Genomic DNA, 13,620 nt, shown 5'->3' on the forward strand with positions numbered 1-13,620 from the left:
GACCTGAGATGAATGTGGCTGTTGAAGCTGCGAACAAGAATATCAAGAAGATCATTCAGAAGATGGTTGTCACGTATAAGGATTGGCATGAGATGCTCCCATTTACTTTGCACGGGTATCGTACATCCATCCGAACTTCAACAGGGGCAACCCCTTTCTCTCTTGTTTATGGCATGGAAGCAGTGCTCCCCGTAGAGGTTGAGATTCCTTCATTGCGTGTGCTTATGGAAGCAAAGTTGACTGAGGCTGAATCGTGTCAGACCAGGTTTAATCAGCTGAATTTGATAGAAGAGAAGAGATTAACTGCCATGTGTCATGGCCAGTTGTATCAGCAATGGATGAACAAAGCTTTTGATAAGAAGGTCAGACCTCCTGTGTTCAGAGAAGGTGACCTTGTGCTCAAGGAGATTTTATCTTTCAAACCAAATTCTAGGGGAAAATGGACTCCTAATTATGAAGGTCCATATGTTGTTAAGAAAGCCTTTTCAGATGGTGCATTGATTCTTACAACTATGGATGGTGAAGAGTTCACTCGTCCTGCGAATGCAGATGCAGTCAAGAAATACTTCGCCTAAAAAGAAAAGAACAGCTCGCTAAGTTGAAAACCCGAAAGGGAGACTTAGGAAAAAATGAGCGTCTCGGTGGATTGAAAACCCGAAGGGGCGATCCAGGCAAAAATTAGAGACATAAAACAGAAATAATTTCCTGATAAGTTGAGTACCCCACCTTGAGGAAACTTATGCAAAAATTAGGGATTGTGGCAAGTAACTGCACTCTGCTGACCTTCAAGGTTTCGAAGACTTGTTTGAGCATAAGGGTCGACACCAGCTCGTCCTAGCAGCGGTCAAGAGCACAATGGATATCAAGAGTTGGTAGAAGGATTAAGGATCATTTGTATTCAATGTAACCCTTTTCCATGTAAATTACCATTTTCAACTTTGTAAAAATCTATGGAGTCTTGTCATTTACAGACTACCATTCCATTAAATAAAGTTAAGCTTTTATCCAATTGTTTCTACTATTATTTACTTCAGCCAATAGTTTTAAAATTTTATTATGATCATTTTGGAATTAAATTTTTAATCAAAATCAGTTTTTCTTAAATATATAAAAGCAAGAATTTTTCAAAGAAATTAAAAAGAAATATCAACAACATTTTGATGGATAGCAAGTCCTTAAGTGCGAAACATCGAAGGTTCCCCAAGCAGTTTACCCTTCGAATATCCCTAGACGTTTGTGTTGATTCAGTTCCTCGGCGGAGTGTTTGATCCCTAGTGGAGCTTTGTTCCTTGTCCTTAGTTGAATTGGTTGATTCAGATGCCCTGCGCGTTGTTATCCCCGACGGAGTTTCGGCCTTCCCCAACGGAGTTCATATTTCCTCAACAAAGTGGATCTTCAGCCTAGATGGTTGATCTTCCCCAGTAGATCACATTGGTTTCCTCGCCAATCGCCATTCAACTTATTCCCATTCAGAGTTTTCTCCTGGTTTCTGAGCAGCTTTTGATTATTCTCTATAGGGTTGTCTCCCATTTTTATGTTGTTGACCTAAAATTCCCCACATATTTGATGTTCTTTCCTCAGCAGATCTCCTCCTTCCCCAGCTAGGGTTGAGCCTTTGGGATGTTGATCTCTCTGTTCTGCAGCAGTTGTCTCCATATTTTGTGGATTGACCAAGGATTGTACCGATGATTTAAATTCTTTGCGACGCCTTTGTATCCTTTGTGATCGTGTTGTCAGCATAATCATCATATATACATATACATACACCTTCATATAATTTCATGATTTGCACTATCATATTTGATTGATTCATTTGAGATTATTCTTTGTTATTGCGGTACTTTATCCCCATACAAAATCTGGTGTCTGTCCTCCTTCAATTTTAGAGTGTCAACCCCTTAAGCAGAAAGACTTTAACCTTTCTTCTTTCCCCCACCGAGTTTGTTTCCTCGTGGATGATTATTATTTCAGTTAATTATCTGGATGGAATCACTCCCCTTGGGTTATGTCCTCAATGGGTTGAGTCTTGATTGACCGTTTCTTTCTAGCTCTTACCTAGATAGATGCTTTGAGTCCCCTAAGAGTCTATTTCCCAGTAACTGGCAATAGTCTTCTTAGTTTGCAGTTTGTTACTTCTTGCCCAATACCTGACAAAAGTACCCCAGCTTTCCCAGCCGTGGAGTCCCTAGGGGATCTGTTTCCCCAGGAAGTATATCCTTGAGATGTTCACCCTAACTGGTGACAAATATATTTCTCTCCCCTGCTTAAGTCTATCCTTGATATGTTCATCCTAACTGATGACGGATATTCTCTTTTTGGTATTCTACCTAGTAAAAAGGTAGTTGTAATCCCTATTTTTGTTCCCCAGAGAGTTAATCCTTGACATGTTCATCCTAACCGATGCCGGGTTTCCTTCTCTTTACGGTCTTCTACCCAGTAACCAGTAGTTGTAAATCCTGCTTTTGTTCCCTCCACAGAGTTTGTCCTTGATATGTTCACTTTAACCAGTGACGGATTCTCTCTCTTGGTATTCTATCCAGTAGTTGATAGATGTAAGCCCTATTTTCTCCCTTCACAGAGACTATCCTTGATATGTTCATCCTAACCGGTGACGTATTTTCTCTTTGGTGGTCTTCTACCCAGCATTTGATAGATGTAATCCTCTTTTGTTCAGCTGGTATATCCTTGATATGTTCATCCTAACTGATGACGGGTATCCTCCTTGGCAATCCCAGGAAAGTATATCCTTGATATGTTCATCTTAACCGATGGCGGATTTTCTTCCCTGTTGAGTTTATCCTTGATATGTTCATCCTAATCGATGACGAATACTCTCACCCTTGGTCTTCTGCCTAGTAACTGGTGGTTGTATATCCTATTTTTTTTGCAGTTTTCCCCAACAAGGCTATTCTTACCCAGTAACCGGTATTGAATACTCCCTCCTGTGGGTTCTCAACGAGTCATCCTTGATATGTTCATCCTAACCGATGACGTATGTTCTCTCTATCAGATCTTTATTATCTCCTTACCCAGTAACATGTAGTAGATAATAGATTTTTGCTCCTCCTGTGTTGATGTTTATCTTCCCCAGTTTAGTTGAGTGCACATTGTAGCACCTCAAATTTGCACCTATCATTGTACATACATTCTCATATTAGGTCATAACATAACATGGTCCACTGCATAGCATTGCATTGTCCCTTTGCCTCAAGTGCAAGCCATTCAGAAGAATTAGGTCAAACTGATCAGGAGATCAGTCAATCAAGCAAGCAAGTGTGTTTTTCATTGAGCCAAGGCCCTAGGGTTGGTCCAACATGTTCACATGACTTGGGGATCCATTTGAAGTGATTAGGTCAAAGATTGGAGGCTCAGAGGTCATCAGTCAATGCACAATCAGTCAGAAACCCTAGAAAGTCAAACTTGGTCAACTGTGGTTGATTTTATGGCTTTGATGGATGGATTTGGTTTGAGAGAGCTTATTCATGTCCCAATAGGCCTCATATATCATGGCAAACAATATCATTGAAGCATTTGAAGCCAAACAGAAAATTTCCAAAAATAGAAACTGGACCTGTAATTTTAACTGCCAAAAATGGAAACTTCTTGAGCCTAAGCTTACATCATGATACAAGCTTCAAATGAATTTTTGCCCAACATGAAAGTTGAAGATCTTGTTCTCCCATTTCCAAAAAGTCCAAGAACTCTCAATTCCCATGTATGGTTGGCAAGATATGATCAATTCATTTTCAAAAATTCTTGAACTTCAAAAGGCCATATCTCTCAAACCATTTGGCCAAATTTGGTGGGGTTTTTTCCAACAAGTCATATTTAACCTCCTCTTTCCAAAAATGTAACTTTCATGTACCAAAACTCTATGGATTAAAATGGCCTTTTTGAACTTGCTTGAATTAATTTCAAGTGTAGTGAAAAATTGACTTTTTAAAATAACCTTTTTCCTTCAATTTGGCCAATTGGAATAGGTCTGAAATGACATTTGAAACTTGCCCAAAGGCCCAAATTCGTGCAGAACACACACCCTATGCCAACATGGTGGAATTTTTAGCAATTGATAAAATTGGTTCATTTAAGCTAATGTTGATTAACACTTACTTAGCCAACACTAAACAGAGATATATAAACTCATTTTCTGTCAATTCCAACCCTAGCAGCCACATTGGACAAGCAGAAAAACTCTTTCTCTCATTCTCTCATTTTGGGCATTGTTGAACTTTTCTCCACAAAACCTCAAGAGCTCGAGATACCCTTTGTTGTTTCATCATCTGACCATCATTGTGAGCTATTTACAAGCATAAAGCACCAGCTGGAACAACATTTTCGGGTTCTGTTTTTCAAGCTTCCAACAATGGCAAAATTCGATTTAAGCTGGATTTGAATGGGCTGAGCTAAACTTCTTCAAGAATCCATCAATACTAACTATAAGCTTCATCTGTTTGAGCTTATATCACCAAAACAACAACTGTTTCACATTTTTCTTCAAAATCAAGTAAGGTTTCGAATCTCTCATTTCTCTAAATCATGCCATGCTTTGTGTAGAGCTTGTTATTCTGGTTATTCTGAAACTTAAACCACTAAAAATGGTTAAGTATTTATGAAGATATGTTGACTTGAAATATGATGTGTGAATGTGTTTATCTTCGATTCATGATTGTTAGTATGTCTTAAGGAAAATGAATGATGGATTCTCGATATGTGTGGTGTGCTGGTTCTAGTGATATGTTGGATTCCAATTTCTGGGCATTTCGAATTTCATGATTTGCTGAAGAAGATGATGTACAGTGCTGTTGCGTGAAACCCTAATCCTGTTTCCAGATTTTCTATTTTTTCACGTGTGTTGCATGCCCTTCCACTGTTCCATTGCCATGCTGCTAATCGCTGCTTGCCACGCTTATAAACGGTGCGCACCGTTTCACTAAAACATCCAAAGAATTACCACTTTGCCATCGGTCCCAATTATTTTAATCAATTCATTTTAATTGTTCAATTTTTATTTCATTTTGATGCATCAATTTACAAAATTCATAACAGCTTCATTTCAAATCCAAATTTCATGGGAATTTTTGCATTGTGTTCATCTTGATGTCTACTATTTTATCATGATTTTTGCTGATTTTTTGGATGATCGAATTTTTAATGGTATTAGGGTTTTGTTCATGTGTCATTATTTTGTACCCTTTGCCAAATCCTTTGTGAAATAGTCATGCATTATCCATTTGATCTGAAACTTTTTGAGCACAAACTAGACACATTCATGTTTATTTTGATGTAGAGTTTGTGAATTTATCTTATCTGGATTGTGAGTTATGAGTTTTTGAAGTAGAGTGTGACAATTTGTGTCACACCATTGATGTGTAACTTGATGATTTTTGATGCCATGCCTATTGACCTCCAAATGGATTGATTTTTTGTATGATTGAGCTTGGATATGTCTAGTTTGCACATGATTTTTTGTGGAATTATTTGTGCCATTTTCCATTTGTTTGAGATTTTCTCCCCTGTTTGACCAAAATGTTGACCTTATGTGATACATGTGCCCATTTGTTTTGTGAAATGCTCATACTTTATTAGATGGACATGAAATTTTACATGAGATAACTAGACATCCTAAGCTTTGCCATGGTTTTAGTCCCATTCATTTATCATATGCCATCTCTGATTTATGAATTTTCCAAGTTGATGCATGTTTGGTTGACTTCTTTGAGCATGTTCAAAATTGCTTTGACTTTCTGATTTTCATTGACTGCCTTCCACTTGTCCAAATGAGATGAAATTTGACATGCTTACCATGCTATGTGTTAGGATTGATCATGATTTATTTGGTGATTTTTGAAAATGTTTGAGTTTGCTTTTGATGCAAGTCTTTCTGTTGACTCCTATGAGCTTCTGTTTGCTATATCTTGACCTAAATTGTTCATGAAATGATGATAGTGATTGATATGAATGTGAACCCGATTGGCATTGATTCTTGATTGTTTGAACATGATTTTGGATGCTTGCCCTTTGCTGTTTTGACTTTTTCATTCTCCTTTGACCCTAGGCTTGCCCTAGTGGTCCTGTTACTCACTTTTGAGCTTGTGTTTTCAGGTTGACCAACAAATGACCAATGAGACCATTTCTTTTTGATTGAGCTGGCTTGAATATCATTGTCTAACTTGTTTGTTTTGTAGGTGGCTTGGCTCACATTCCTTAAGCCTTGTGCCTTGCACATTCATTTGCTTCTGATTAACTGTTGATGTCTGTTTCTTTTTGCTTTGTCTGAAGTTGTATACTAATGTCTGCTTGACTATTTCAGGTGCTTTTAGTTGCTCAGTTCCTTGTGAACTTTTGCTTTGCTTTGCTTGTATAAGCAATTTGCATTGAGGTATATTTCTCATCTTCATGTAGTCTGGAAGACCTGGCCTGCTACTTGGCCAGGCAACTGTCTGAAGTCCTCCTTAAGAGGCAATGTTTGTGTATGTTTAAATCTTGTCCTTGTACATAGTCAAAGACCTCCTAAGTGAAGAGGCAATCGGCAGAACCCAAGGGATAAGCAACCTATCCCCTGCTATTTTGTGTGTCATCTACTTTGCTCACACCACTGTGTTGATGCATTGCAGATACAAACCCAAGATCTTGTACAATCGTACAGTTGAGTCAGTTTTAAATGTGTAGAAGGGTTCCCACTTTCTGAACCCACACATTCTTGTCAAATGCTCTCCCTGACCAGGGATAAGAGCAATGAGGCACACCCCTCATCTCCTTTCATCTGCTTCACCTTAGCCCCTCAATGGCAAGGTTAAGAGCACCATTTACCCCGTTCCAGAGGTTTGTTTGTTGAGGTTGATATGACCCCTCGACTAAAACCTAGCCTTGATGTTTGAGCCCCTTGTTGGTGTGTTTATTTCATGCTGTATGTGCTTGTGTGGTGTGATTGTATCCCCTAGGTTTGTTAGACTCCGTGTAGTCTCGTTTGCATGTCAATTAAGGTAGCACGGTTCCTTCGTATAGGACTTCCTTTCTTGCCTGAGCTTTCCTAAAACACAAACAAACATTATCCCCTCTTAAGGATACGTTAACTCCTTCTACTACAGGTGAGTAAGTCTCCAAAGGTCGAGCGTCAGGTAGATTGCGCAGTGACGTTGTCCACTTAAAAAACACAAACCAACGGGAATAGTTTAGCCGAACTACGGCAACTCTGATTCTCATGTCCAGATGAGATACGTAGGCACGAGATGCGATGTCTTGTCGAGTTTGACTAACAACTAACACTAATTCTTTTCTCTCGCCCTCGTTGTGATTGAGACCTCCCCTTTCTCTTGCCCTAGTTGCAATCGAGACCCTTCTTGCTTCCTGTGCAAGTTAGGTTAGGTGTGGCTTGCTTCCTGTGCAAGTCATGTTTAGGATAGGCTTGCTTCCTGTGCAAGTTTAGCTAGAAACCTTAACTTAGGGACGACTTTGCATGACAACATCTAGGCTCGAGTCGTAGTCTCCCTAGTGTTGTGTCTCCCTCTGTTATCTGGTTAGGCTAGTCCTTTTTCCCTGCGTAGGGGAACTACGTCGCCCTGATCCTCATACCAGATGAGGTACGTAGGCAGGAGATGAGCTGATCTCTCCGGGCGCCCTTTTTCTTTTTGTGTGTGTTGTTTGACAGTTGCTAGGCTCGAGTGCCTGACTCCTTAGCAATTTGTTGTCTGTTTGTCTGAGTGTGTGCTTGACAGTTATAGGCTCGAGTCCCCGACTCCCTATTAACTTGTTATGTTGATGTGTGCTTGGAAGCTGATGTAAGTCCATCGAGTGACATTCGGGTTCCAGTGTGGGTGCGTTTTGGTTCGGATGCTGATGTAAGTCCAGTGATTGGCATTCGGGCTCCATGTTTGCCCTTTGTGTGTGTTTCGGTTCGGATGCTGATGTAAGCCCAGTGATTGGCATTCGGGCTCCATGTTTGCCTATGTTTGTATTTGTTTGTGTGCGTGTCAGCCGAGCTACGAATGCTCTGATTCTCCTTCGTCCAAGGAGATACGTATGCATAGGATGCGACATCCTAGCGAGCATGTGTCGTTTCCCCAGTCCGAACTACTTCGACTCTGATGTCTATGCCTGATAGACTAAGTAGGCCCAGGATACGATATCCTGCCGAGTCAGTTTCAGTTTTGTTTGTTTTCTTGTGTCTCTTTCAGCTAGTGTGTGTGTGTGTTTGAGCAGTGTTTTAGCAACCATTTATCCTTCCTTTTGTGCGTGGATCCCGTAGAGTACTACGGATGCGTAGGGGTGCTAATACCTTCCCTTCGCATAACCGACTCCCGAACCCATACTCTTTGGTCGCGAGACCATGTTCTTTCCAGGTTTACTCTGAGCGTTTCCTTTCCCTCTTTTGGGATAAATAACGCACGGTGGCGGCTCTGTTGTTCTTGTTTTCCCGCCGGTTTTTCGCGTAATGCGACAGCTGGCGACTCTGCTGGGGAAAAAGAGAAGTTGACCTATGCTGGTCCATCTTCCCTGAGCGAGTCTCTCCTAGCGCTCTCTAGGTTAGGGCTTTGGTTGCTTTTTGCTGTTATTTATTGCATTCATTGTATATATGTGCATTTATTATTTGCATTTATTGTTTGCATCAATGTTTGCATTCATTCATTATCATCTGCTGGCTGTGCTGTGTTTCTCTGTTTGGGGTGGGAGTTACTCGAGGTAAAAGGCCCAATACCCAGGATATGAGTGAAATCTAGGAAACCTAGGAATAGAGTGATTCATGGGAAGCGGGTGGTGTACGCCACTTAGCGGAACATTGATATCACGAGCAGTTCAGACCCTGGTAGGATATTATCGGTGCATACATCGGGTGTGCACAGGATGATATTCTGCGAAAGGTTATTTATGCTGCGTTTCTCTCTCGACTTTACAATGGCCTAGATGACACCCGTGAGTGGGGGGGATTGATCATTTTAACAGGTACAGTTGGTGACTCCTGGTACTGATGTTGACTACGAGTTATATTTCTGGACGCCGGAGGTTCGACCCTGGTATTGATCAGAGGGCTCCGTTTATTTCGGATCCCTGGACTGAATTTGAAGGTACTCGCTCAGATGGTGACTCAGTTCTCCAGACTTGGGTTCAGATGCCAGCTCCTCAGATGACTTTGGGGTTTCAGATGGTTCCTCAGATGCCAGTTTCCGCCAGTCATGTTCACATCATTTGCATCATAGCATATTTATTTTCCAAAAAATAATAATGCATGAAAAAAAAAAGGTTAACTCGCATACGCATATCCTTTATCAGGATCATTCATGATAAAATAGCATCCGCATCATGCATATCATGCACATAACATCCTTGCATTACAGACATGTTTGGGAGAGACTTCTCACTTTGGTTCTTGACTGAGACAGGATTGCTGATCATCGTTCGCACCGCTACTCAACCAGATTGAATCAACAGAGGAGTATGGATCAGGTTCAAACAGAGTTGGCTGAGATGAGGGCAAACAGGGCCCAGTTCATGACAATGATGCAAGGAGTTGTTCAGGGGCAAGAGGAACTGCGTGCCTTAGCCCAGAGACTGGAAGCCGTGATTCCACCAGTCCACCGTGCTTCACCAGTGGGTGTACCCGTTCATGAGAATGCTGCTGTCACTATTCTCGTCGATGATTATGCCGTGGGCGATGAATTGAAGGGGATCAGAATCAGTGAACAGCCTCTTGCTGCAGAGACTGTTAATGTCAGAGCAACCCGCGCTCCGGTTCGCCATCCTGGCTCTTCAAGTTCTTCCGGTTCTAAGAAGACATTCTCTGGGGCATCCAAAAGGGGAGAAAGTGAAAGAAATGCTGTGCACCGTCGGAGGAGTGCAAACAGAGGACAGTATCGTCAGGCTGCTGCTGTGACTATTCCAGCTACTCAACCCCAACAGCAGAGAAGGCCAACTCAGCAGTATCAACATCAGCAACATCGTCCTCAGCAGCAGGTTTCCCAGCAAGCCAGTACGAGTAATGAGGGGAAGAAGATCATTTTTGATCCAATCCCCACGTCCTACGCCGAACTGTATCCCTCTCTGTTAGAGCGGAACTTGATCACTCCCAGAGACCCGCCGCCCATACCCGTCAACCCTCGGTGGTGATATAGGCCTGAACAGCATTGTGTGTATCACTCGGGTGCTCCTGGTCATGATGTGGATAGTTGCTTTCAGTTGAAGATGAAGGTTCAAGACCTTGTGAGGTCAGGTATTCTGATCTTGGAGGATTTAGGTCCCCGTGTTAATCAAGCTTGAAGATAACAGGTCCTGGGCTGGCGCCGACTTTTTCTTCAGAAGGGTTGTTCAGAAAACAGAAGCTGCTGATGCAAGAGATACTGACAGTTGTCGTTCCTGGGGGGATCTATCACAATTGGGTCACTGTGGGCTTTCCTATAATGTTCATAAGTCACTGTAATAATCACTTTGTTTAAAAACCCTTCTCCCATGCCAAAAGGAGAAGTGATGACATTGTTGGCAGCATTTTATGCAATGATATTTTCATTCAAATAAATTCATGTTAAACATTTGTTTTTCCATTTGTTTTCCCTTTTCGCTTTTTGCATGAAATTGGTGATCACAAAAAAACCCTAAAAAACAAGAATAAAAGCAATCTTTTCATCTGCATAACGATTGTCTTGTTTGTTTTTCAAAAAGCTTTTCATATCAAATCTTTATGCAGGTTGTTTCTCAAACCCATTGAACATAATGATCGGACGTCATCTCCCAATTTTGAATTCCCTGTATTCGAAGTGGACGAAGATGATGTTGAAGGGATTCCTGACGGTATTTCCCAACTTCTTGAGCAAGAAAAGAAGATCACACTCAGCTGCATCTCGAGAATCAGCAGAACAGCCAACTGGGGCATTAATAAAAAAAAAAAATCAAAAAAAAAAAAAAAAAAAAAACAAAGAAAGAGAGGGTGCAAAATCAAAAGAAATCAAAAGAAATCAAAAAAAGAAAAAAGAAAGAAAAAAAACAAAGGAGAAATAGCACCCTCAAAGTCCCAAGTTGACTGATGCTGAATCCAGCTGAAAGAAAATCAACTGCCATGTGTCATGGTCAGTCATATCGGCAGAGAGTGAAGAAAGCACGCGATAAGAAGGTCAAGCCTCGTGTGTTCCGAGGGACCTTGTGCTCAAGAAAGTCTTGTCTTTCGTGCCCGATTCCAGGGGCAAGTGAACCCCCCAAGCTGAAGGTCCATATGTTGTCAAGAGAGTCTTTTCAGGCAATGTTTTGACACTTACAACAATGGATGGAAGTTCACTCGTCCTGTGAATTCCGATGTAGTCAAGAAATACTTCGCCTAAAAAAAAAAAGAGAAGCAGAATAGCTCGATAAGTCGAACACCCCAAAGGGCGACTTAGGCAAAAACGAGCGTCTCGGTGGATTGAAAACCCGAAAGGGCGATCCAGGCAAAAGTTAGAGACATTAAAAAAAAGAATTTGCATCCCGCTAGATTGAACACCTCACACTGGGGCAATCTAGGCAAAAATTAGGGATTTGGCAAGTAACTGCATCTTGACAAGACTGTGCTCTATATCTGTCATCCGTCAGGGATTCTCGATTCGTCGTCGACTGAAGCTCCGAATACATCGAAAATTCGGAATGGTAGAGGAAAGGTCATTATGTTCAATGTAGCCCTCTCCAATATATATCACCGATTTCAAACTTGTACAGATCTATGGAGTCTCGCCCTTTGCAGACTACCATTCCATCACATCAATTTGAGCTTTTATCCAATTATTTGCACTCTTATTTGTTTCAACTCAACAAACGTTTTGCATGTTTTAATTGATAAAGTATCATTGTTTTTCAAAATAAACAAATTTTTCAAAATTGTTCTTAAACAAAGTGAACCTTCACAATGATGGAAAGACACTTAGGAGACCCGCAGTGCTCTCCCAAGGGCGGTATGATTACCAACAGGTAAGACAATTGTTCGTATCTCGAGCATGACTGTATCTTTGTCCTACAGAACATTTTCATGGTTTCTCCTCAGCGAGGTTGCTCGGTGCAGTGTCGGTTGAAGTTTGTTCATCTTCATATCCCCGGCAGTGCAGATTTTTCTTCCAAGTCCCTATTAGCACCTATGGTGGGGCATCCCCAGTAGAGTGCTGTTTGAGCCTTATCATGGGGAATCCCCAACAAGTTTGCTGTTTCGGACATTATTGTGGGGCAGTTCCCCTAGCAGAGCGTTTACTGAAGACTTCAACTTTCGCCTCTCCAGCAGAGCAGTCTTCTCCTCTCCCCAGCATGGGTGCTCTTCTTGGAAAATTCGGTATTTGGTGGATTGACATCCCAATGCTCCATCATGTCCTCAGATAGGTCCCCGAGCGGAGTTGTTGGCATGATGAGCTTTCTCAATGCCTATCTATCCTCATCAGAGATCTGGTTGCTTCTTGGTATATCTGATCTCCAGCACGAGTTGTTGTGGTGCGTCCGCCTGTGAGTTGAACTTTTTTCTCCGGTTGTGACTGACGATCCCTCCGGAAGCCTCTGGTGGCCTTTCTCCCCAGCAGGATGGTGTTGCTCCCTATTGTCCCAGTCTCCAGTGGATTTTCTTGGCTCTCTGGTGACTTTGGTTTTCTCGCCGGGTGGTTGATTCCTGGACCTGTGTGTTGAGCATGTCTGTTTGTCAGCATGCATCATACATTTTCAGGTAGAATGCATACATGCATAATCATAGCATTCAGATACTCATGTTGCAGCTGTTGCAGTGTATCCTTTGTTGTTTGCCTTCTGCTATTTAGTAATACAGATCTCTCCAGTAGATTTTTCCTTAAACAGATATGGGTGTGTCTGATCTCTCCATGTAGAGCCAACCCCTTAAGCAGAAAGTGTCTATCCTTTCTTGCCATTCCCCCACTGAGATACATCCTCGTGGATGACGGTTGTTTCCGTTCCCTCCCAACATGCATTGGGATGGGTTTTCCCTATTGAGTTCTTTCCTCATTAGGATGAGTCTTGTTTCAGTCTGCCTTTTTGGATCGATCCTGAATTGGCTTCCTGTTGGCTGTCTCCTGTGCTTCCCTGGGGCATAAATGAATAGTCGCTCACTAACCGGCACTCATTCATCTTATCCTCAGCGGAATTTGTTGGCTTCTACCTACAAACCGGTAGTTGTAAGTCCTATCTTTGAGGTTTTCTACCCACTAGCTGGTAGTTGTAAAATCCCACTTTCATCCCTTTGGTGGAGTTAACCCTTTGTGCTCATCCTATCGATGACTGGTTACTTTTCCGTGGTTTTCTGCCTACTAACCGGTAGATGTAATCCCCTCTTTGCAGTTATCAGTATCCGGTTTGCGGTATTGATATTCTTTCCCCTTTGGATACTTGCCTTGGTTAAGCAGTATTGTCCCCATTGGGTCTTCCCCTTCTTTTTGGATACTTGCTCCGAGTAAGCAACTTTATCCTCTTTTGATTAGTCATCTTTTGGCATACCTAGTCCTGGTACCCTGATGCCTTTCTTTTCGGTCGTTTATCCATTTAACAACCTACAACCCGGTTATGGATAATCTTCCATGCGAGTGTATTATCTACGTTTTGACGGCTATAGATAATATATCTCATGCACTTTTTGGTCAATCTTTCGATTGTTATCTCCAGCAGAGTAAGATTCATATT

The sequence above is a fragment of the Lathyrus oleraceus genome, chromosome 3 (genome assembly GCF_024323335.1).
Source record: "Lathyrus oleraceus cultivar Zhongwan6 chromosome 3, CAAS_Psat_ZW6_1.0, whole genome shotgun sequence".
Taxonomy (NCBI): domain Eukaryota; kingdom Viridiplantae; phylum Streptophyta; class Magnoliopsida; order Fabales; family Fabaceae; genus Lathyrus; species Lathyrus oleraceus.